The following is a 25,000-nucleotide window of genomic DNA, read 5'->3' on the forward strand; positions in this document are numbered from 1 at the left end:
CTACCCCCCATTCCCTCTCTCCCCTGAAGCCGTCAGAGAACCAAGTAATTTCTTATTGCTAACTTGAAAAGATTTGAGATGAAATTCGAACGTAAATACATATTTTTTTGGCGTTTATAAATACTTTTGGTATTATTCTGGAAGACGTACCATGGTGCGGCAAGTCGAACTTTGAGATTTTAATCAAAATTTGTGTCTCAAAAATTGCATATTTCGAACCTTTTTTTTGTCTTGTATTACGTGAGCATCTGTGAACGAATTAGTCTGTATCTTACCGCGCTAAGAACTAAATAAACTAGCTCATTGTTTTGGTAAATAAAATTGAAATCTGTGTGGAGGTAGAAATAGCCTAAGCTACTCTATCCCTTTGAGATGTATTTCTTTCTTGTCTCAATAAAGAAACTTGAACTTGAACTTGAAATCTATGCTCCCCAGGGAACTATACTTGCTGTATTTAATATTTCTCGATTAAATATTTAGTATAGACAAAGACACTTACAGAGCTGTTTCAGCATCCACATATATCATTGCAAGTCTTATGAGAGTTGCAACCGTAGAGGAAATTGCAATCCTTTAAACTTATGTAAACTGAGTCATATAATAGACCAAAGAAAACAGTATGATTTTTAATAGATAAATGTTGTACCTCCTTCGCAATGAAAAACCAGAAAAGAGCTTTATAAACTGATATGTTAAGTAGAGTCAAACCATACAAAAGAACCGAATGAAAGTTATTATATAAAAGTCCTGAGAGTAATTATATAAAAGTCCCGAGTGTAATAATATAAAAGTCCTGAGAGTAATTATATAAAAGTCCTGAGAGTAATTATATAGAAGTCCTAAGATTAATTATCATAAAATGCTTAATATTTACATGTAAAGATCACAATAACTGGCTCATCTTCCAAACACATTACAGGAGAGATAAAGAGAACCTTTCCAAACAAGAGATGCCACTGTTTATGCTGGCACTTTAGGGGCCATAAAGCTCTTTTTGATGGAAGACTTACAAATTAACTGCTCCATTTAAGTCTGACACAATTGCTGATCATCCTTATTGCCCAGATAACATTTTCGGCTAAATTATTATTAGCGGTGTTTAAATTCTCACGAATTCTATACATTGGAACACTGGCAAGACATAATTATAATAATTTATATCTGGTATATATTAGATGGAGGTAGTTCTAAATCTAAACACTGATTTACGAGTGTTCTACGAGGTTCATGAACCATGTGTTCATGAACCATGCTGTCATGAACCGAGCAGTTATGAATCATGCTGTCATGGGCCATGCTGTCATGAACCATGCTGTCATGGGCCATGCTGTCATGAACCATGCTGTCATGGGCCATGCTGTCATGAACCATGCTGTCATGGGCCATGCTGTCATGGGCCATGCTGTCATGGGCCATGCTGTCATGAACCATGCTGTCATGAACCATGCTGTCATGAACCATGCTGTCATGGGCCATGCTGTCATGAACCATGCTGTCATGAACCATGCTGTCATGGGCCATGCTGTCATGAACCATGCTGTCATGAACCATGCTGTCATGGGCCATGCTGTCATGAACCATGCTGTCATGAACCATGCTGTCATGAACCATGCTGTCATGGGCCATGCTGTCATGGACCATGCTGTCATGAACCATGCTGTCATGGGCCATGCTGTCATGAAAATATAGCAAAACAGCGAAACAGCCAAGAGTGGCATTGGTTCAATATTAAATGATCGTTATCAAGTTTTTTTCAACGCTTGATAAACGCTGATGAATTGGATTAGCCGTTTTTCTTGGATATTGTACCAACTTGATATAAGATCAAATTATCATTAAAACCTATGATTTTCCACCGTCTTCCTCCTATATATAATGATAACCAGTCAACTAAACTGAAAGGAAAAAAGTAATTATTTTTTTAATTTTCTCAGTAACTATTTCACAGACTTTCTTGAAAGTGTGCAAACTTATGTCAGTAAAGATTCTTGATAATCTTCCTTAATCTCTTTCCGGCCTTGGCTATCGAATTGGTCAGTCTAACTTGTCAAATATGTTGAAACCAAATCTGCCTATATGAGCCTTTGTTTATACAAAACCTGCATGAAAGAGCCTTTTTTTAAACCAAAGATGTCTAAAATAGCCTTTGTGAACCAAGCCTGTCTGGAAGGGCCTTTGTTTAAACCAAAACTTCCTATAAGAGTCTTTGTTTGTACCAAAGTAACTTGAAATAGTCTTTTTTAAGTGAAAGTTACTTGGGAAAAGCTTTGTTTCTTCAAAAACTGCCGCGATAGTATTTATTTTTAATAAACTTGCCTTGAAAAGCGATAGATTTACAAAGCCTTTGTTTATGCCAAATCTTATTGGAAGAGCATTTGTTAATTCTAAAGTGATCTGAATGAGATTTTGTTCATACAAAAGCTTCATACTAAAGTTCATACTAAATACTAGAGCAGACTTTGTTTATACCAAGCTGTGGAGGATTCTTTGCTAATACCAGAGCTGACTGAAAGAGCCTTTGTTTGTGCCACAGTTGCCTATAAGAGTCTTTATTTATACTCCAAATATTATTTACTCCAAAGTGATCTGGAAGAGATCTTCTTCATATTAAAGTTGACTGGAAGAGACTTTGTTTATACCAAAGCGATCTTGAAGAGACTTTGTTTATACCAGAGCGGTCTGGAAGAGACTTTGTGAATACAAAAACTGTAAGAGTCTTTAGTTATACCAGTGCTGGCTGGAGGCTTCGCATAAATCTTTAACAAAATTTTCCTAATGAGAGATAAAGTGTAGACACAAAGATTCATCTTATTTTTAGTGGGTCTAATGACCAGGCTGCATTGCTTCATCTAGTTTCTAGTAGACCTATGTACCAAGCTATTCAGCTCTATCTAGTTTCTTGAAGATCTGTGAACTAAGCTGCATAACGTCCTCTACTTTCTAGTAAGCGTATATTCAAAGCAACACAGCTTCATCTAGGTTTTTCTAAGTCCTTTGTATACAAAGCAACTAATCACAACCTAGTCTCTACTAGATAGCAGGCAATTCCTATATTAAAGCTGAATGCTCTGAAATCATAAATATTTTATAATATTTTGTTATATGTTCTTAAATAAGACAGCATGAACTGCGAACTTTAGTCAAAAGACTGGGAATATGACATGACATTTTAAGGAAGGTTTTTACAGGAATCCAAAAGAGATCCAATTACCTGGAATACGTTTAAGGATGCTCTTGTGACGTACTAAGTAGATGCTGAGACGAACTGGCCAGATTAAATACCCTTTACGCTATGTACCTGGAGGAGCGATAATACAATCATGGAAATGAGCTAATTACAGATGAGAGGGTAAGGAAATAGGACTTTGCCTCTGCACGTCAGTCTCATTCTGACTTCTGTATTTCTCTCTCTCTCTTTTCTCTCTCTCTCTCTCTCTCTCTCTCTCTCTCTCTCTCTCTCTCTCTCTCTCTCTCTCTCTCTCTCTCTCTCTCTCTCTCTCTCTCTCTCTCTCTCTCTCTCTCTCCATTGTGACGTGTGGAGCCCTGTAGAGGAGAAGGAAGTTTATGCATTCTCAAGTAATGAAACCAAAACACCTCATCCGCGACTCTGGAAGTTATGAATGGATGGGAGGTAGCGAGGGGGTGAATGAGACTGGGAAACACGAATGGAGGATGAGATAAAGATGGAAGGAGAAAATAAGGAATGGAAGCAGGGAGGAGTACCTGTAGACACATGATACATGATACATGGAGGAAGGCAATAGCATGTTTTAGGCAGATATGCTTGGAGATAAGAGGACAGGAGGATTTAACAAAGGTAGAGGAATAGGAGAGGAAATAAGACAGGGAGAGAGACGGTGGTAAGAGCAAGTAAACTAACAAAGAACTGATTTAGGAAGGGAGGGAGAGAGAGAGAGAGAGAGAGAGAGAGAGAGAGAGAGAGAGAGAGAGAGAGAGAGAGAGAGAGAGAGAGAGGGGTGAGAGAGAGGGTGAAAACGAGTTACGGAGCAAAAATTGTTATCCAGGTTAGAGAAAGACATGAAAAAGTGAAAGGAAATGAAAGTGAGAGTACAAAGGAAATGGAGGAAAATGCTGTGCCAAAGAGAGAGAGAGAGAGAGAGAGAGAGAGAGAGAGAGAGAGAGAGAGAGAGAGAGAGAGAGAGAGAGAGAGAGAGAGAGGAGAGAGAGAGAGAGAGAGAAGAGAGAGAGAGAGAGAGAGAGAGAGAGAGAGAGAGGAGAGAGAGAGAGAGAGAGAGAGAGAGAGAGAGAGAGAGAGAGAGAGAGAGAGAGAGAGAGAGAGATACCAGCCGAAAGCCCTCTTGAACTGTAAAGAAAATGAAACCGAGAGGTAATCCCCTTGAGACCAGATGATAGATGGTACACGCTGCCGAGTGCATCTGAGTGCACCTGAGTGCATTTTTTTTTAAATCGGATAAGGACCTGCTGGAGTTCAGGTCGTCACTAGGCCAAAAACTGTGACTGGAGTTGACGAGATAACATCTTTTGACTCACAACGATACGAGTCGAGTGGGGATGTGTCCTTGGCAGAGAGAGTGCTGGCGCGGAATTGTGTCAGAGTGCACCAAAGTGTTGGCGGAGTATTAGCAGATTGCGACAAAGTGCTGCCTGAGTGCCACTCTTAGCTCCTACAGGGAACTAACTAAAAATTAGCTTACTGAAGCGATGCAGAAGCGAGTCAAGCATTATTGGGGTGAGGACGGAGTAGGTATCATTAGCTGCCTGCGGCCCAGGCGTTCACTACTTCAGTAGAACAGACATAGAGACAGAGGTTAGAATAGTGAGATAAAGATAGGGAGATAGAGAGAGAGAGAGAGAGAGAGAGAGATAGAGAGAGAGAGTGAGAGAGAGAGAGAGAGAGAGAGAGAGAGAGAGAGAGAGAGAGAGAGAGAGAGAGAGAGAGAGAGAGAGAGAGAGAGAGAGAGAGACAGAGAGAGACAGAGAGAGAGAGAGACAGAGGCATAAACAACAGGTAGTGAGAGACAGCCCAATGTGTGACAATCATTTATCATAGTGACGAGAGAGAAGCACTACGACGGTTCGTACCTGCTACGATGTGACCCTTTCCCACCCTTCCCATTCCCCTCACTCACCTTTCCTCTTTCTCCCCCTCCCCCTTTCACTCTTTCTCTCCAGTCTCCCTTCTCTCATTCTCCATTCCCTCCTCAATTTTCCTCTCCCTCACTCTTCCTCCCCTTTCTCCTCAGTCTCTCTCTCTCTCCCTCTTTCCCTTTCCCCTTCTCTCCCCCCCCCCTCACTCTCTTTGTCCCCATTTCCCCTCCCTCACCCTCCGTGCTCCCCCCTTCCTCACTCTCACCTTTATCTCACTTCCTATCTCTTAATCTCTCGCATATATATTTCTTTCACAATTTTCGCTTTTTAGTGGTGCCTGAAACCTACAGCAATAGTTTTCGTGCTCCATATATATTATCACCAAAATGTACTTGTTTTCCCGCTGTCGTGATGTTAGAAAATGACATGTTAATTTCTTAAAAAAAAAAAATTGTTTAATTAATTACTAAATTATGTAAATACTCGCTAAATTGTTAAAATTATTATTGCTGATTATAGAATCATTAATATTTTTGGTAATTCTAGAATAATCAGGATGATTATTGTTCTAAAATAAAAATTATTGATGATTTTACAATTTTTTTAGAATCAACATAATTATTGCCGATTCCGGAATCATCAAATCAAATATCTAGTTATTCTGATGATTACCCATCCATGGCAGGTGTGGAATTAACATCCACAATTCTAAAATTAACTTCTTCACTAATTTCAACGAGTCATTTAGATATATACAGTTACCTATTTAACTTGAATATGTAGGCCTGCGAGCCGCTCGAAGCAACAGTCTGTTGGACCAAGTTATCGCAAGTCAAGCCCAGGCAATATACGTCGGGCTTCGAGAGTAGAAGAACTTCAAGGATCCACGCTAGGAATATGCTCTATGAATATGCTTCAAGTATACTCAAGGTATCTTGAGGTTATCTTGAGAAGATTTCGGGGCTTTTAGTGTCCCCGCGGCCCGGTCCTCGACCAGGCCTCCACCCCCAGGAAGCAGCCCGTGACAGCTGACTAACACCCAGGTACCTATTTTACTGCTAGGTAACAGGGGCATAGGGTGAAAGGCGCCCGGGATCGAATCCGGGACAACAGGGTCACAAGTCCAGCGTGCTGTACGCTCGGCCGACCGGCTCCCAGACTACACATCGTATGATTTGGCTTATCAGAGTAGCCTTACCCACTAGCCTTTTCTCCTCTCTAATACGTCGCTTGTTTTTACGGAAACAACTCACTCTTTGATCGTAAGAAAAAACAATGGTTTTGTCTAACTTAAAATGTTTGATCTTAATAATCACTCCTATCTAAGTTATTTAATCGCCTGGTCAGAATAGCGACAAGTTTATGGCGCTCTACTTTTGATTAGAACTCTGGTCAATTGCGTTTGGGGATTGGACAGGATAGGTATACACCAGTTAACTGACGGTTGAGACCAGTTGATAATTGACGGTTGAAAATTGGGACCAAACAGCCCAAACTCAACCCCCCGCAAGCACTACAAGGTGAGTACAACTAGGTGAGTACAAGTCTTCCTCTGGCAGTAAGGTTGTCAAGAACATGTCAGAAGAGAGAGAGAGAGAGAGAGAGAGAGAGAGAGAGAGAGAGAGAGAGAGAGAGAAAGAGAGAGAGAGAGAGAAAGAGAGAGAGAGAGAGAGAGAGAGAGAGAGAGAGAGAGAGAGAGAGAGAGAGAGAGAGAGAGAGAGAGAGAGAGAGAGAGAGAGAGAGAGAGAGATGCTACCATTATATCAGCAGTCCAGATTATGCCGAAAGTCAATATATGGTCTTGGTATACACCAGGTCTTGGTATACACCAGGTCTTGGTATACAGCAGGTCTTGGTATACACGGTTCTTAATGATTGCTTACTCAAGTTTCTAAAGGCAGTTCTGATGTTAGCTCACCAATCCGTTCTAACAAGTCGACTACCGTCAAATTAGGAGCGATTTTGAGGCCTAAACAGAAGCGTTAGAACTAAGGAAACCCGTCTAATGTATAGACCGTCGCTCCCCTGTCCCAGAAAACGTCAGAATTACCGTGCTTTTCATGTCATTAAAGCACTGCATTTTGACGCTGGGGGGTCGAAAGCGTGAAAAATAACTGTACAATACCTTTGAGAGCTAGTTGTAAACACCCTCGTAGTTAGTTCTCGTAACTAGTTAAGATAACTAACGATCTTACGAGCGGGTGAGGGGGAGATGCTGAATCTTACGTTCATCGTAGGATAAACGTAGTAATACCTTGCTTACGACCCCACTGGAGGGCCCAGAGAGACTTTATGGAGGAAATGTAGATGTCTTGCCCGTTGGCCCAGGTTAGAATCATGCGGTCGTGAATCATGCGGTCGTGAATCATGCGGTCGTGAAGCATGCGGTCGTGAAGCATGCGGTCGTGAAGCATGCGGTCGTGAATCATGCGGTCGTGAAGCATGCGGTCGTGAAGCATGCGGTCGTGAATCATGCGGTCGTGAAGCATGCGGTCGTGAACCATGCGGTCGTGAACCATGCGGTCGTGAATCATGCGGTCGTGAACCATGCGGTCGTGAACCATGCGGTCGTGAATCATGCGGTCGTGAAGCATGCGGTCGTGAATCATGCGGTCGTGAAGCATGCGGTCGTGAAGCATGCGGTCGTGAAGCATGCGGTCACGAACCATGCTGTCACGAACTATGCTGTCACGAACCATGCTGTCACGAACCATGCTGTCACGAACCATGCTGTCACGAACCATGCTGTCACGAACCATGCTGTCACGAACCATGCTGTCACGAACCATGCTGTCACGAACCATGCTGTCACGAATCATGCTGTCACGAACCATGCTGTCACGAATCATGCGGCCCCTGTCCACCTCGGGTCACGAGTCAACTCGTCTACCTCCTCGTGTGTCATATGACAACAAAAGCAAACGTGTCAAATGCAATATTAATTATGCGATGTTCTGATGATTATTAACCATCTCTCTCTCTCTCTCTCTCTCTCTCTCTCTCTCTCTCTCTCTCTCTCTCTCTCTCTCTCTCTCTCTCTCTCTCTCTCTCTCTCTCTCTCTCTCTCTCTCCTGGGACCCCATCATCCCAGCATCAGCTGGTCCCCCGCAGTAATGATAGCTAGGATTATGCTCGGTACTAAGGCCTGGATCTCTCACGCTCGCAGCCCCACCAGCAAGAGTCTGACCTGAAGATTGAGCAGGTCCTGGAGCAAGAGGAGCCGTGGGAACGGAAGAGGAGCCGTGGGAACGGAAGAGGAGCCGTGGGAACGGAAGAGGAGCCGTGGGAACGGAAGAGGAGCCGTGGGAACGGAAGAGGAACCGTGTGAACGGAAGAGGAGCCGTGGGAACGGAAGAGGAGCCGTGGGAACGGAAGAGGAGCCGTGGGAACGGAAGAGGAGCCGTGGGAACGGAAGAGGAGCCGTGGGAACGGAAGAGGAACCGTGGGAACGGAAGAGGAGCCGTGGGAACGGAAGAGAAGCCGTGGGAACGGAAGAGGAGCCGTGGGAACAGAAGAGGAGCCGTGAGAACGAAAGAGGAACCGTGGGAATAAAGTTGAAGAAACAAGAGGGGGAGGGAGGGGGGGATTAGAGAAGTACCAGGAACTAAAGTAAACAAAAGATCAAAGATTAAGGACAAGCGATAGGTGTTATCAGCAGTAACAACAGCAGCTTCATCAGCAGATGCAACATCATCAGCCGTAAGAGTAAGAGTTACCTACAGCATCGAGCAGCATTATAGTGGGGGGCAGCAGTAGGGTGATGAGTGGCTCTGACATCAGCATTACCATCACAAACATCAAGATGAAAATAAGATGTCAGAAGCAACAACTGCAGCAACAATAACTTGACCAGAACGAACAGAAGCGGCAGCTGAAGCAGCAGAAACAGCAGCAGAAGCAGCAGAAACAGTAGCAGAAGCAGAAGCAGCAGCAGTGCGAGATCCACGACTACCAACAACAGCAGCAGCAATATGACTGGAAACAGCATTCCTACAGGAAACACCACAGGCAACGACGGGGGAAAAAAAGCACACAAGGACGGGTAGTAAAGACCCAGCATGCAGCCACCAGCACCACCACCACTGGCGTCGTCTCCACGCCACCACCACCAGCGCACCACCACCGGCACCACCACCACTACCTGCACCGCCAACGTCAGCCCCTAAAAGACTTACAATCCCCACCAAAGTCTTCCTCACTCCTGGAGCGCCACCTTTAAACCCACTGTGGAGGTCGTCCCTATACACCACCAACGTCGTCAGCGCCTCCAGCACCACCAACGCAGCCCCCAACGCCGTCCCCCCAAACACCACCGGGGACCACCAACGCCGTCCCCCCTAACACCACCGGGGACCACCAACGTCTCCGGCATAATTAAAATCATCAGCAACATCCAACATCTCCAGAAGGATGAAAGCTCTGGACCATTACTCTTAGTAGTGTATTTAGCAACCCAGCGAGTGGTACAACATTATGGCAGGATTAATATGTGGAGTGAGATACACACGCTGTGTGTGTGTCTCTCTCTCTCTCTCTCTCTCTCTCTCTCTCTCTCTCTCTCTCTCTCTCTCTCTCTCTCTCTCTCTCTCTCTCTCTCTCTCTCTCTCTCTCTCTCTCTCTCTCTCTCTCTCTCTCTCTCTCTCTCTCTCTCTCTCTCTCTCTCTCTCTCTCTCTCTCTTCTCTCTCTCTCTCTCTCTCTCTCTCTCTCTCTCTCTCTCTCTCTCTCTCTCTCTCTCTCTCTCTCTCTCTCTCTCTCTCTCTCTCTCTCTCTCTCTCAGGCAAAGAATCAATACACATCTGGAGGAATGATAACAGCGAGGCGTTGGAACCATTTCTCAGCATTTCATGCCGACACTTGCATCAGTCGTTCCAAGTGTGTGTGTGTGTGTGTGTGTGTACCCAGAGGGTGTGCCACTTCTGGCAAGGCTCTGAGGCTCCGTGGTGTCACAGAAGGTAATTCCGTGCTTTCGGAGGATACATTTTACTCTGAATTCGTTTGAGTATTTTTTTATTAGTTTTTTTTCGCGTACCGCTTTATTTTTTATTTATTGGGAGAGTTTAGTTACATATTGCACGAGTGTGTGAATGGGTACCAACCTAGTTGTATTTGCCTACGGCACTTTGGTGTCGCCTCTCAATAGTCAATCTACTGGTGTACAGATTCCTGAGCTTCTCGAGCTCTATCATATCTACAGTTGATATTGTGTATGGAGTCAGCCTCCACCATATCACTTCCTAGTGCATTCCATTTACTAACTACTCTGGCACTGAAAAAGTTCTTTCTAATGTCTCTGTGGCTCATTTGGGTACTCAGCTTCCACCTGTGTCCCCTTGTGCGTGTACCACCCGTGTTAAATAACCTGTAATTATTTACCCTGTCAGTTCCCCTGATAATTTTGTACGTGGTGGTCACGTCTCTCCGAGCTCTTCTGTTTTCTAGCGACGTGAGGTGCAATTCACGCAGCCTTTCCTCGTAACTCATGCCTGTTAGTTCTGGGACTAGCCTAGTGGCATACCTCTGAACTTTCTCCAGCTTCGCCTTGTGCTTGACAAGGTACGGGTTCCATGCTGGGGCCGCATACTCCAGGATTGGCCTTGGTATACACTGTTCTGAATTATTGCTTACTCAAGTTTGCAAAGGCAGTTAGCCAGCTTCGCATACACCGCTCATGATATTCTTTTGTTGTGGGCCTCAGGAGAGAGGTTCGAAATATCAGCTCTATATCAATTCTCTCCAATATCTTTCTCTCTGTTCGTTTTATGAAGGACTTCATCTCCCATTCGGTATTCTGTGCCTGGCTTCCTGTTCCCTCCGCCTAGTTTCATTACCTTACATTTACTTGAGTTGAAGTTTAGTAGCCATTTTCTGGACTATTCCTTCAGTTTTTCCAGGTCATATTGTAGCCTCATGCTATCTTCCTTGGTTTTAATCCTCTTCAAAATTTTTGCATCATCAGCAAACATTGATAGGAACGATTATATTTTCTCTGGGAGATCATTTACATAGAAACAAGATAGGTCCAAGGATCGAACCCTGTGGGACACCGTGGTGAGGCCTCGCCACTCTGAGACTTCACCCTTCGCAGTGACTCGTTGTCTTCTGTTGCTTAGGTACTCTCTTATCCAAGTGAATACCTTCCCTTTCACTCCCGCCTGCATCTCCAGCTTGTGCATTGGTCTCCTATGGGATGCTGTGTCAAAGGCTTTCTGACAATCCAAAAATTTGCAGTCCACCCTCCCTTCTCTGTATTGTCTGATTTTTGAAGCCTGGTCATAGAATTCAATTAATCCTTTGAGGTAAGTTTTGCCATCCGTGAATCCTGTGGGAACCGACCTGTGAGATTTATATTTATTTAATTTATATGAATTTATATTTACGTTAATTTATATACTTCGATAGCAATTTGTATAATGATAAGTGGACTGTATTTCTGCAATAATCTCAATCTCACAAATCGATCCTCTACACATTAGGGGGGGTTAAATTTAATATATATGCAGCCAATCAAACTACAGAATTAACTACATACATTGAAGAGGTTCCTTATCTTATAGTACAGCAGGTTAGTCCACCAGGTATAACTAGGGTGTAGACACCAAATTATCCTCTTTGAGGTAGCTTCCATCACCCAGTAACTGGTGCACAAAATCTTCCATCCTCGTCTTGACCTGTCAAAAGTGCGCTAGCTGTGAAGCCAGAATCCTATATATGACAAGTATTTCAGAGAAAACTGTACATGGAACATGAAGACCTGGCTTAATTACCTTTAGTTTGAGGCGATTTCGCGTTCTAACCGGCTAACCCTACCCAATGACATTAATGGCCACTAATGATAGATAATGGGTTTCGGAAAGAACACTTAACTTGATATGTTGACAGCGTGTTGACAGATGGTACACCTTTGGTATCCATAACACTACGTCCAAGTAAAATTAACAGGAGCTGAATTTGCTCCCGTGTGAGCCTCTGGTCTAGTATAAACAACAATGGCTGCCCTCCTTCCTCACTGACGCCTGGCCTACTTTGTCCAGATTTCAGAAAGTGAAAGAAGGGTCACATTTACTCTACTTTAATATTGATAATTAAGTTAATCTATATAAGATGTTTTTATGATGGTAAAGTCCAAAGACTTATGTATTTAAGAACAATTCCCAGCAGAATAGCTGGTGAATTATAATAGTATGTGGTGATGATATCCCGTTTTCTATAGACGGTAATTCCACTACAAGTTACGTTTTCTATGGGTAACTTGTTTATACAACACAGCTCTTATCTGTCTGTATGATATATTAAATGGTGTCGGATTTTCCGACATAATTCCCCAGGGGCTGCTCACGGGTCGAAGTCCTAATTAGAACAGACGAACACCGATACTCCTCCATCGAATTATTACATTAATTTGATGTTAGTAGTTATTAATCACACATTTGTGTGTCTGTTCGTACAGGACGGATGTCCCGTACTAGAGTTGCAGGGGTTAGAAGTCTAATGCGATTTCATTTCCCTGTCAACTCTTGAAAGGCTAATATTCAAGCCTTATTACATATTATTTAACCCAGAAGACTGGATGTGATCAAGTACTACAGTCAAGTATGATTCAGGGACTGCAGTGAGATCAGTGACATTAGATATATCTTGAAGTTTCTTCAGGTAACTGGTCACTGATATATAAACACTGAGGCCCATGGAATACATCTTGATTAAATAATAAATGTATCAAATCAGTCATCAAATTTATTGGGGTTTAATTTAGTTAATTGATTCAGAAGATTGAATAGCTCATCATTAAAGTAAAGTATGGTTCTGAGACTGCAGTGGGTTCAGTGACATTGGTCGCAGTGACTTGTAGCTGTTTTAGGCTACTGTTCACTGATTTGCCACTGAGGCCTCATGAACTCATCTTCAGCTTTAAATGATGATACTAACATCAACCTCTGTTGGTATAGTCAGCTGTAATCTCCTTAGTATAATGCTACTGGAGAAATATAATCAGCTGACAAATTTAGATTTCTACTGGTATTGTTTATCTGCAGGCATAGGTCTCCTCAGGCTTGATACTGGGCCTGAGATTAATTTACCTCCTGCAGAGTTTAACATGGTTATACCCTGATATTTAGTAGGGCTACCGATGAATCGATGACAATAGTCTGTCCCTACAAGGAGACCGAAGTCGGTGAGGTGATCAGACTTAATATTATCTGCCAATTTTATTCCTCTATTTCTCAGGAATTTGGCTGTTGCTCTCAGACCTTGAACTTGTAGGTCTACTGGTATTTTGTCCACCACAATGGCTTGTACTCGACAGACGTACCTGCCTAAGCGTACTGATGGTTGTACCACCTGGTAGACTTGAGGTCCTGCATCTGTTACAAACCCTGAGATGTTGAATGACATCTGGGCTACAGGCCTTAATTGTAATTCATCTGCCAACCTTTTAGTGATGTATGTTCTTTGGGATCCTTGGTCAAACAACCCACGGGTATGGACCTTGGCCCTCTTATTCAGGATGGTAATTTGGGCAGTAGGCAAAGTCGTATTACCTTTAGACTTTGCTGATTGGACACTCTTTGTTGGTTGCACCTTGCAGTACTGTACTGTGGTGGGAATGCTATCTTCCACCTTGGGGTTTGGATACGTTGTTTTGGTGTCTCTGCACAATGCTGCATGGTGCTGACCTTTGTTACACCTATTACAGGTGTGTAATTGGGTATCACAGTCCTTGATGTTATGTTTCCTGAGGCACCTCGTGCAATGTTGCAAATCCTTGAGTCGCTCAACACGGGCGTCTCTATCAAGAAAATTAGGGCAGTGGTACACTGAATGTTTCTCATTGCAGAACAAACATGTTCCATAGCTTCCAGTACCCTTTGGTGTCACGTTCTTGGGTGACACAGTAACTATAGGCTTGGAGGGTCCCACTGCATATACGCCCACACTGCCACTGTTCCACTTTGGTGTTGAATTATATTGTCTAGATTGATTTGGAGTACCTTTGGTACTCTGTGGTTTACTATTATTGGTTTCTGAGGGTTTACTTGGTGGTTTTAATTTGTCATGTGTTCGTAATTGATGAACTACTGACTTTAAACCTTCAGATATTTCATTCATGGATAAGATGCTTTTATTGTAATGAGCACTTATTTGTCTCAATATGTCCCTAGGTATTTTCTCCTGGACAATTATTTTCAAGACCCACTCAGCCCCGTTTGTATCTGCTGTCAGGCTGAGGGCATTGATCAATGATTCTACCTCCAGCTTGAAGACTTGGAGTGAATCAGCTGAAGCCTCCGGTGGGGATAAATGCAACAGCTCATGAACTAAATGTGATGTTCTTACTTCTGGATCAGCATAATTATCCTTGAGGAGTTTTACTGCCAGATCATAGCCGTCATTAGTTAATCTCAGATGGGATACTACTGTTTTAGCCTCACCTGATAATTGGCCTTGCAAATAAGAGAATTTACTACTCTTTGGTAGAGATTGTTTTGAGTCTACAAGGTCAACGAATTTGTTCCAAAATTCATCCCAATCTTCCTCATCTTTTCCTGAGAAAGCGGGTAAATTAATTGGAGGGAGTCGAGCTTCTGCTTGACTCGTATTAGATGCAACTGTTGTTGTTGTTGCTGTTGCCTTGTTCTGGGCAATTAATTTGACATAAGGCTGTAACGTGGCCTGAGTGTGATCTTCATAATTCGCAAGATCAACCATAATGTCGTCTATTTCTGTTTCTGATAAATTGGTGTTGGCAAGTTCAGCCACATATGTTGCTATTTGGCATTTGATTTGCTCAAATTTACCTGCAGCTGCTTGATAATAGCTTTCCAGGTCAGCATAATCAACTGTTGATTGTTGTGACAAATCTTCACATTTCTTGATCTGTCTTGTTAAGTGGCCTTTAAGACCTGCAAGGGTTCTTTTCATTCTCCCTGCATTATCCATACTGGCTCGTTGGTGAAGCCTTGTGGGACTTGTACTTGGGCTGCTCATAATACTGAACAAACACTAATGGTAGCCTAGGGTAAATTCTGTGGTCACTAGGCAATAATCCTACCTCTACTAGAGGTTAGCACTTAAAATTAATACACATTATATATATACAATCATACACACTAATGATTTGAGTGATAAACCAGTGTCACTGGAAGTACCTTTAGGTTAGCTCTTCTATATCACCCTAGGATGGTAGAGACACTAATTAATCACTCAAAGGTGTAATGATCATAAGTAATTTATTATATATACAACTCAACTCGAGTTGATAAAAATTACACCCAAAATAGGGTCTGGACCATTCATTAATGGTGTTAGGTTGTTCAATATAGTACAACTGACTATTGTAATAATGGGACTAGGATGAGCAATAATAGTTCAACTAGTCAATGGTTAATATCCTACCCTGTTGTGGGTTGGCAATTAGTAAATATTATACTGTGATCACTAGTGCAATATATATTAAATGATTCTCTATTTGGAGAAATAATATACACAATTATTGATAATAGCCTCTTAATTAGCCTCTATGAAACTTCTAATATTATCAAGAAGTATTAAATATTATTAGTGACCTCGCGAAATAAAGTCCACAAAATTCGTAGATAATCTCTCGCGAAATGTAACACCACGAAATCCGTGAACAATCTCGCGAAGACACAGTCACTAATTTGGCTGGATTCTATATTAGCGCTGTCATTTCACGAAATAACACGCCACCAAATATCTGTGGGTGTGCATGAAACCGCTGACGAAGCTGAACTGGGCTGAGGGAGGCTCCTGAGCTCCCTCGAGGCTACGCTGCCGTCTTGACTGCTGGCTTTGTTTAAATAACACTGCACTAGTATATTTAATGAATCCACTGGTTAACTGGTTCATCCGGTACTAAGATGACCAAATGTGGGTTCATAGGACCGAATATTCCGGTTCCGAAGGTCCAAATAATGTGGGAACCGACCTGTGAGATTTATATTTATTTAATTTATATGAATTTATATTTACGTTAATTTATATACTTCGATAGCAATTTGTATAATGATAAGTGGACTGTATTTCTGCAATAATCTCAATCTCACAAATCGATCCTCTACACATTAGGGGGGGTTAAATTTAATATATATGCAGCCAATCAAACTACAGAATTAACTACATACATTGAAGAGGTTCCTTATCTTATAGTACAGCAGGTTAGTCCACCAGGTATAACTAGGGTGTAGACACCAAATTATCCTCTTTGAGGTAGCTTCCATCACCCAGTAACTGGTGCACAAAATCTTCCATCCTCGTCTTGACCTGTCAAAAGTGCGCTAGCTGTGAAGCCAGAATCCTATATATGACAAGTATTTCAGAGAAAACTGTACATGGAACATGAAGACCTGGCTTAATTACCTTTAGTTTGAGGCGATTTCGCGTTCTAACCGGCTAACCCTACCCAATGACATTAATGGCCACTAATGATAGATAATGGGTTTCGGAAAGAACACTTAACTTGATATGTTGACAGCGTGTTGACAGATGGTACACCTTTGGTATCCATAACACTACGTCCAAGTAAAATTAACAGGAGCTGAATTTGCTCCCGTGTGAGCCTCTGGTCTAGTATAAACAACAATGGCTGCCCTCCTTCCTCACTGACGCCTGGCCTACTTTGTCCAGATTTCAGAAAGTGAAAGAAGGGTCACATTTACTCTACTTTAATATTGATAATTAAGTTAATCTATATAAGATGTTTTTATGATGGTAAAGTCCAAAGACTTATGTATTTAAGAACAATTCCCAGCAGAATAGCTGGTGAATTATAATAGTATGTGGTGATGATATCCCGTTTTCTATAGACGGTAATTCCACTACAAGTTACGTTTTCTATGGGTAACTTGTTTATACAACACAGCTCTTATCTGTCTGTATGATATATTAAATGGTGTCGGATTTTCCGACAAATCCATGCTGATGCTGTGCTACAAAATTCTTTCGATTAAGATGTTTCAATAGTTTTTTCGCACAATCTTCCCCATCACATTCCATGGTATGCAGGTTAGGGACACTGACCTCTAGTTCTGTGCCTCCTGTCTGTCCCCTTTCTTGTATATCGTGACTACCTTAGCCGTTTTCCAATTTTTTTACAGTTTCCCCTGTTATCAGTGATTTGTTACACACCATGGAGAGTGGCTGGCTGAGTATTTACATAAGAACGTAGGAATAAAGGTAACTGCTGAAGGCCTATTGGCCCATACGAGGCAGATCCTATTTATAACTACTCAGTCTCATTCATGTATATGTCTGAGACTGAGATTGTTCCCCTACGCTTGAAACAATCAAAGGATCATACTTCTATTACGTAACGTGGTAATTGGTTCCAAAAATCAACCACCCTCTTACCGAACCAGTATTTACCAAGGTCTTTCCTAACTCTAAACATATCCAATTTATACTAATTGTCCTCTCTAGTGTCCTGTTATTTATGTGTGAGTGTGTGTGTGTGTGTGTGTGTGTGTGTGTGTGTGTGTGTGTGTGTGTACTTACCTATTTGTGCTTGCGGGGGTTGAGCTCTGGCTCTTTGGTCCCGCCTCTCAACTGTCAATCAACAGGTGTACAGATTCCTGAGCCTACTGGGCTCTATCATATCTACATTTAAAACTGTGTATGGAGTCAGCCTCCACCACATCACTGCCTAATGCATTCCAACTGTTAACTACTCTGACACTGAAAAAAAAATTCTAACGTCCCTGTGGCTCATTTGAGTACTCAGTTTTCACCTGTGTCCCCTTGTTCGTGTGTGTGTGTGTGTGTGTGTGTGTGTGTGTGTGTGTGTGTGTGTGTGTGTGTGTGTGTGTGTGTGTGTGTGTGTGTGTGTGTGTGTGAAGTCGAAAATACATATTTGAAAACTACGTAACAATTTCAGCAACCTGTTTCAATTTAATCTCCATAACACTCCATCACGTGTTATTTTCTCTATTTTGTCTGTTTCCAGAAAACAAAATGTCCTTTTTAAATAAAATTATGAACCTTATAAAAAAATTAATAATTTTACACTCCTTCTCTTTAAGTTTTAGTTATATTTATCTGAGCATTAACATTCTCCGTCTAAACATAAATTGTCTTGGTTAATGTATATTACAAAAAAATAGTGTTGCATATCCTTGTTGCGAAACATGACATAAATTATGCACTAAATGGGCATTAAGGGTAAAATTCCGAGCATTTGTTTGACCCTATTTACAAATACGTGTTGTTAAAGCAGAGAGAGTGATGTACGAATTAGTTATCATTTGCCCCTCTAACCTGCCTCTCTGGTAATTCCTCTCTCTCTCACCTGCCTCTCTGGTAGTTCCCCTCTCTCTAACCTGTCTCTCATGCTGTGCCTCTCTCTCCTGCCTCTCAAATGAGCCTGGCGGGAGTCTATAGTGTGAAATTGGCAGATACTAATACAGACACAATTTATGTAAGCACTCACTGAGAAATTTCTGTAGATTGAACCATGGCATCTGGTAGTTCCTCTACCAGATGATACCAGATACCAGATACCAGATGATACCAACTCCCAATCCTAGATTTGGGTCATTGGTGATTTGATTTGAATTTAGTGAGGAGACAACCAGGATTTGTTTTCTTGATCACTAGTACACTAGCAATTTTTACTAGTGATCTTTGCTAGTACAAGCTGCTAGTACAAATTCGCTAGTACAAATTATTGCTTGAAATACTAGCGTAAATACCTTTTGCCTCGTTTTCGGTCCATTGCTTCGTAATGTCTTAGGAAGAAAGGTTCTTGCTTGAAGGAGAGGGCTTGTTTTACTTTGATTTTCAATAGATGTTTACGTGGTTGGAACATTGGGGGTTATTCTCTTTCATCATTTATTGCTTATAAGCAATCAATGATAAGGGGAAGTTGTTATTTCTGAATCACTCGTGTTCTCTGTGGTACTAGTCATTCGCCCATGTCTACTGTTCTTACAATAACCAAACAAGGTGAACAGAAGTTGTGACTTGTTTAACGAGTTTGCGATCTCGAACGAACATTCTCCGTGGTGTAGTGGTAAGACACTCGCCTGGCGTTCCGCATGCACTTTGTCATGGGTTCGTATCCTGGACGGGGAGGATTTACTCGGCGTGAATCCTTAACTGTAGCCTCTGTTTAACTCAACAGTAAAATGGGTACTTGGTTGTAACAACGATTCTTCGCGGCGGGGATCGTATTCCAGGGACCTGCCCGAAACGCTACGCGTACTAGTGGCTGTACAAGAATGTAACAACTCTTCTATATATCTCAAAAAAAAAAAAAATTGAACGTTACGTGTAAATTGCGATTTATGAGACGTTCAACGTCACCGAAGACGTCCGGTAAAAGCATACGTTACTCCGTGAGGTCATACAGGTAAATCATTAGCCAGTGTTCCACACCTGTCGCCTGTGAGGCAATTAGAATCGGACGAAAGCGAAAACTTGGCGTATTGTGACCTGGCTTGACAAAGATAATCACCTGAGTATAGAAAACAATCTCCATTCGTATTTCTATACACTTTACTCCCCCAAGGTTAAGGTAGTGTTATCAGGATAATTATCAGGAAAAAACTATAAGGTATTATGAGCTTACAGCGCTTAAATGGGATGTGAGGACAAGGAAGAGGGATGTAAGGACAGAGGGAAGGAATGATGCCAAATCATTTGGCTCATCAGGGGATTGAACGCTGACGTGCACTTTATCTCCCAAGATCCTTACAATCCAAACTCTCCCCCAACCCTACCACCCCATAAAAATATATTCCATCTGTGCTACACAGAAGCATTCCGTTTGCACTCCAGAGAGCACACTATCCAATCACCAAATAGGGTACCATCTTACTCGAAATAACTGTCCCAAATCTTCCCTAAAATATGTACCATTACCCCTCCCTTTTCCCCTCCCGTAACTGAAATGAAGGGTTTCCTCCCTTAACTCAAACATTTCTTTACATAAAAACATACATCGAACATTAACATATTTTAAAGACTGCAAAAGATTAACCTAACCTAAAATGGTTAGGTTAATGATGAAAAATGAGGTTTCATTTCATAATGAAATGAAACCTAACCCACACACGGCTGACAATCATCCTGCGGGAACTTATTTGCAGGTCGGAGGCCTCCGTGTGTGTGTGTGTGTGTGTGTGTGTGTGTGTGTGTGTGTGTGTGTGTGTGTGTGTGTGTGTGGAGTAGCTGTGCGTCAGACACTCTCCCTCAATGAACTGTTTACACGGGCTTAATAGTTCAGCAGCTGGAGGGAGGAAAATGAACGGAGGAGAGGAAAGCTGTGGATGAAGTGTAGGTGTTAGGCAAAGAGGAGGACAGACAGAGGAGGGGGAAAAGTGTGGGTGAGGGGAAAGTGCTAAGCTAAGTGCAGAGAGGAAGAGAGGAAATGGATAATCCGATTGAAGAGCGTTGGTGTATGAAGAGCAGAAATAGGGCTAACGTAAGAAAGACGAAGAATTGAGATGTAGAAGGGGGGAGAAAGACAAATTAATATTTATTGGACGATGAGAAACGAATGAAAGAAAATGGAGAAGGAATGGATGGAAAAGCGGAGGAGAGAAAGATAGGGTGATTAGGAAGGGGATGTTGACAAGAGTTTAGTTATGATGAGGAAGACGAAGAAGGATTATGAGAACGTATATGGAGACAGATGAGAATACAGAGAAAGCAAGAGAGAGAGAGAGAGAGAGAGAGAGAGAGAGAGAGAGAGAGAGAGAGAGAGAGAGAGAGAGAAAGAGAGAGTAGGAGAGCTGAGTATAATTAATGGAGAGAATGCAAAAATAAAAGAATAAAGGAGTTGTGAGGAATACAAATAGAAATAACGGAAAGGGAAGAAAAGAAGAAACGATAAAGACAAGAAGCTAACACAGGAGATGGTCCAGGAAATATGAAGATTTGAAGGGAGTCGAACTCTGTAAGCTAAAGAGGAAAAGGAAGAGGGGAGGAAGGGGAGACATTGAAGATAAGATAGCTAGAGTGAGTGATAGAGATATAAGAGAATCTAAGAGCATCTAAGCATCTAAGAGAGAGTGAGAAAAGCGACTAGGAGGGAAGAATAGCGAAGATTCCTTTTCCTCGACCCAAAGAGTTAAATAAACAAACGGGAACTTCTGACTGTGTTGGTGGTGTTGAGTGAGTGGATCCCGTACCCTCTACCTCACCCTGAGAGACAGGCTCCTCCTACCTCACCGTAAGAGACAGGTTCCCCTTTCCCCTCCCTGCAAGAGACATGTTCCCCTTTCCCCTCCCTGCAAGAGACAGGCTCCTCTTACCTCACTGCAAGAGACAGGCTTCCCTTACGCCAATGAAGATGTCTGACACCAGCTTTTGCTTAAAACTCCTAAAGTCAAAAGGATCGATAGGCCTTGCTCTCGTAGTCGGCACTGAACATCAGGATTAAACCAACATTTGCTACTTTTTACTCTGCGCGATGTTTCTGTCCACGCAGGAGACAGGATGCCCTTATACCACTCGAAGGGGGCTAGCTAGCCCTTGTCTCTCGCTAAGAATGAGTAAGATTTTGACTAAATTTCCTGCAGTTTTGACGGATGGGGTCAATTTCAATTAAAAAAAATTGAGATTATAGATGAGAGGACAGGCTGATTCTCCTACGGGCACAACTGTTTCTCATGAATATATAACAATTATATATATTATTCAATATTCACTACGATTTACAAGGAAATCACAATGACGGAACCCAAGGGTTTAGGTGAGCCTCTGGGGTCACTAAGGATGCTGGTTTAATGCTCGTCCTGCTCCAAAGAATTTCTAATTTCTACAGTTTTACATTTAATCATTCAAAATCTCCCCTGTAATATCTTTATTATTACAGGGGAGAGAAATCTCTATTCGTTATCATCACCTAGCATCGTATTCTACTTGATAACATTCCTCTTATTCGTTCATTTCAATTAGCATTTCCTTCTGCAAGTTGAATAAGCTGACTAGGTTCATCGATACGTTTACAAGATTAAACATGTGTGTCCCTACACAAAATACATTTTCACATTCAACAACATATTCCATCTACAAAACTCAGCACCAGGTCCTATAAGCCATACTGAGCACCAGGGTCCTTCAGTACATCACCTCTTCAGCGCCCTTTAATACAGCATAACTGCAGGCCTTTTCACAGATCAACATCCCCATTTCTTTCAATATTAATATCAAAATATCCCCCTTGGTACAATTAACACCCAAAACCCTAACCCCTTTCTCTCCAGCCCCTCGTACCCATTCCTCGTACCCAAAAAATAGGACCCTTTCAACCCCTTTCTCCAATTTCTCCCCCCCACCTCACCACCTTCTCCCTCCATGCACTCAAACAAGAGGCACCTCTCATCTTGTATCACCACAACCATCTACTTCCAGCCCCAGTGATGTTGTTCAGTGATTCATGTACTCTTGTTCATGTGTGCGAGTGTGTTGTGCCAGCCTGGCGACCACATTGTTTTCTGTAAGACAAGAACAGAAGGGGAGGAGGTGTACAATGGTGTCGCTGGGGTGAGTAGGGGATAGGGGAATGAGAAAGGAAAGAGAAGAGAGGTAGTAGAGAATAGTGAGAGGGTGAAAAAGAGAGAGAAAGAGATATACAGAGGAGAGTTTGAGATTCAGAAGGAACGAGAGAGAGATCAAATGGAGAATAAGAGCATCCTGATATACAATGAGGAATGAGTAAAGAGAGGAGGTGAAGGGGAGAGCGTGGGAGAGACAAAGGGTCCTTGGCACAGTGTTAGAGTGTGAGGAAAATAATATTTATTGGAATATAAGTGTGATGAAGTTTCAGACATCACTCTCAAGCTGATGAAGCTTCAGACATCCCTCTCAAGCTTAGTTCAGAGTTAGAACGCTGTTAGTCAGATCTTCCCGTGGGACGAATTAAACCTTTCAGTGCCAATTGTCAAGTTTTCACTAAAAGGTTAAAGATCAAAGAAGCTGTGGATATTTCTATAAGCCCCTGATTTCCCCTCTTACTCTCTCTCATACATCTGTCTGTCTCTCTATCTCACTCTCTGTCTGTCTGTACAGGAGAGACGAGTGAGAGGATTATAAATGTTTTAGGGCGTTAAGAAATATCTTAAAGGCAGGTACTTCCTCCCGGCCAACCCTACACATATGTGACCTTAAAGCAACTAGCTTTGGAGAGAGAGAGAGAGAGAGAGAGAGAGAGAGAGAGAGAGAGAGAGAGAGAGAGAGAGAGAGAGAGAGAGAGAGTACGGGAAGAAGAAACATACGAGAAGTGACAGGTAGCACTGGGGGAGCCGGTCGGCCGAGCGGACAGCACGCTGGACTTGTGATCCTGTGGTCCCGGGTTCGATCCCGGGCGCCGGCGAGAAACAATGGCCAGAGTTTCTTTCACCCTATGCCCCTGTTACCTAGCAGTAAAATAGGTACCTGGGTGTTAGTCAGCTGTCACGGGCTGCTTCCTGGGGGTGGAGGCCTGGTCGAGGACCGGGCCGCGGGGACACTAAAGCCCCGAAATTATCTCAAGATAACCTCAAGATAAGATAGCAAGAAATCACATATATCAGGAATACGGAACAGGGAGGTTAAAGTGAATGAGAAACCTTAAGTAGAAAAAAGACGCCAAAGAAGAGACTGAATGAAATGAGAAAGAAAACTGTTAGTCAGAAGGAAAAAGGAATTAGGTAAATGAAGAGATAATAAAAAACAAGTGAGAAAAAGTGAGACCGAAAAAAATAATAATAAAACCAATAATGACAATAACAATAGTAATAATTTTTATAATGATTGTACTAATTAGCGTTAAAACGGACACTTATATTATCATCCTCATTAGTTGATTTTAATACCATTCTATTGCGATATACGTTATCAAATGTTGCAGCTATTTGCAATGCTGTGGCATTATATACTTCCGGGTATCAAGACTCTTGTTCGACTCTATAAACCTCTGCAAGGTTTACCTGATCAACCATGCTGTAATTCAACGTCAAGCTGCGAGCCACTGTGTACAACATCATTCTTGACCATATTACCATCCAGGAGACTTAGTCAGTGACCGGGCCTAGGGGACGTTGATCCCCGGAATCACCAACAGGTAAAGGTCTAATATCATTCTATTCTCTCTTAACGTCAAATGGTTTGCTATATAATAAATTTATTAAAGGGATTTCCTCGTCTAATGCCAACTATTTTTAATCAATTCACTCACCGTAGGAAGGTTATAACTTGGGCAAGTCTTCAGTTTGTCATATTTGCTGATCAGTGAAGGTGTCTGACGAGAGCTGTGAGGGGAGCTGAAGGGAAAGTAAGGCAAGGTTGTAAGGGGAGCTGAAGGGAAAGTAAGGCAAGGCTGAAAGGGCAGCTGAAGGGAAAGTAAGGCAAGACTCTAAGGGTAGCTGAAGGGAAAGTAAGGCAAGGCTCTAAGGGAAGATGAAGGGAAAGTAAGGCAAGACTCTAAGGGTAGCTGAAGGGAAAGTAAGGCAAGACTGTCATGGCAGCTGAAGGGAAAGTAAGGCAAGGCTCTAAGGGCAGATGAAGGGAAAATAAAGCAAGACTGTTAGGGGAGCTAAAGGGAAAGTAAAGCAAGACTGTACGGCTGTGGTTGAAGCTGTAAATGAGACTTATGTTTACACGTGCACATCATTTAACAACATTAAGATCTACACAGTTTGGGGGTCTTAATTAAGTGCTTTGACGACACATCAGAATCGGTGTCCCATGTCCCATCATTTATTTGTTGACAGTTACAGCTGGACAAGCGCGCGAGAGATGGCAAGAGGTGGATACTCCTAAGTGACTCTGAATCCTGCCACTTGCATCTTGCCACCTGCACCTTGCCAGTTGCACCTTGCTAGTTGCCACTATATCGGTCATATTATGGGCATCATGTAGTTCCATGTGAGGTCTCTGAGCCTTGTTCCGCCCCTTCTATGCTCTGGAGGTAGTTGTAGAGACAGTAGA

The 25,000-nt window shown here is 42.4% G+C and overlaps 1 protein-coding gene across 1 annotated transcript in view; it reads left to right on the forward strand.

The window, feature by feature from the left end:
• Positions 1-25,000, forward strand: part of LOC123747744 (protein sax-3) — a 287,736-nt gene that overhangs the window by 6,833 nt on the left and 255,903 nt on the right. The gene's annotated exons all lie outside the window — the stretch shown is intronic.

This window comes from Procambarus clarkii, chromosome 30 (assembly GCF_040958095.1).
Source record: "Procambarus clarkii isolate CNS0578487 chromosome 30, FALCON_Pclarkii_2.0, whole genome shotgun sequence".
NCBI lineage: Eukaryota > Metazoa > Arthropoda > Malacostraca > Decapoda > Cambaridae > Procambarus > Procambarus clarkii.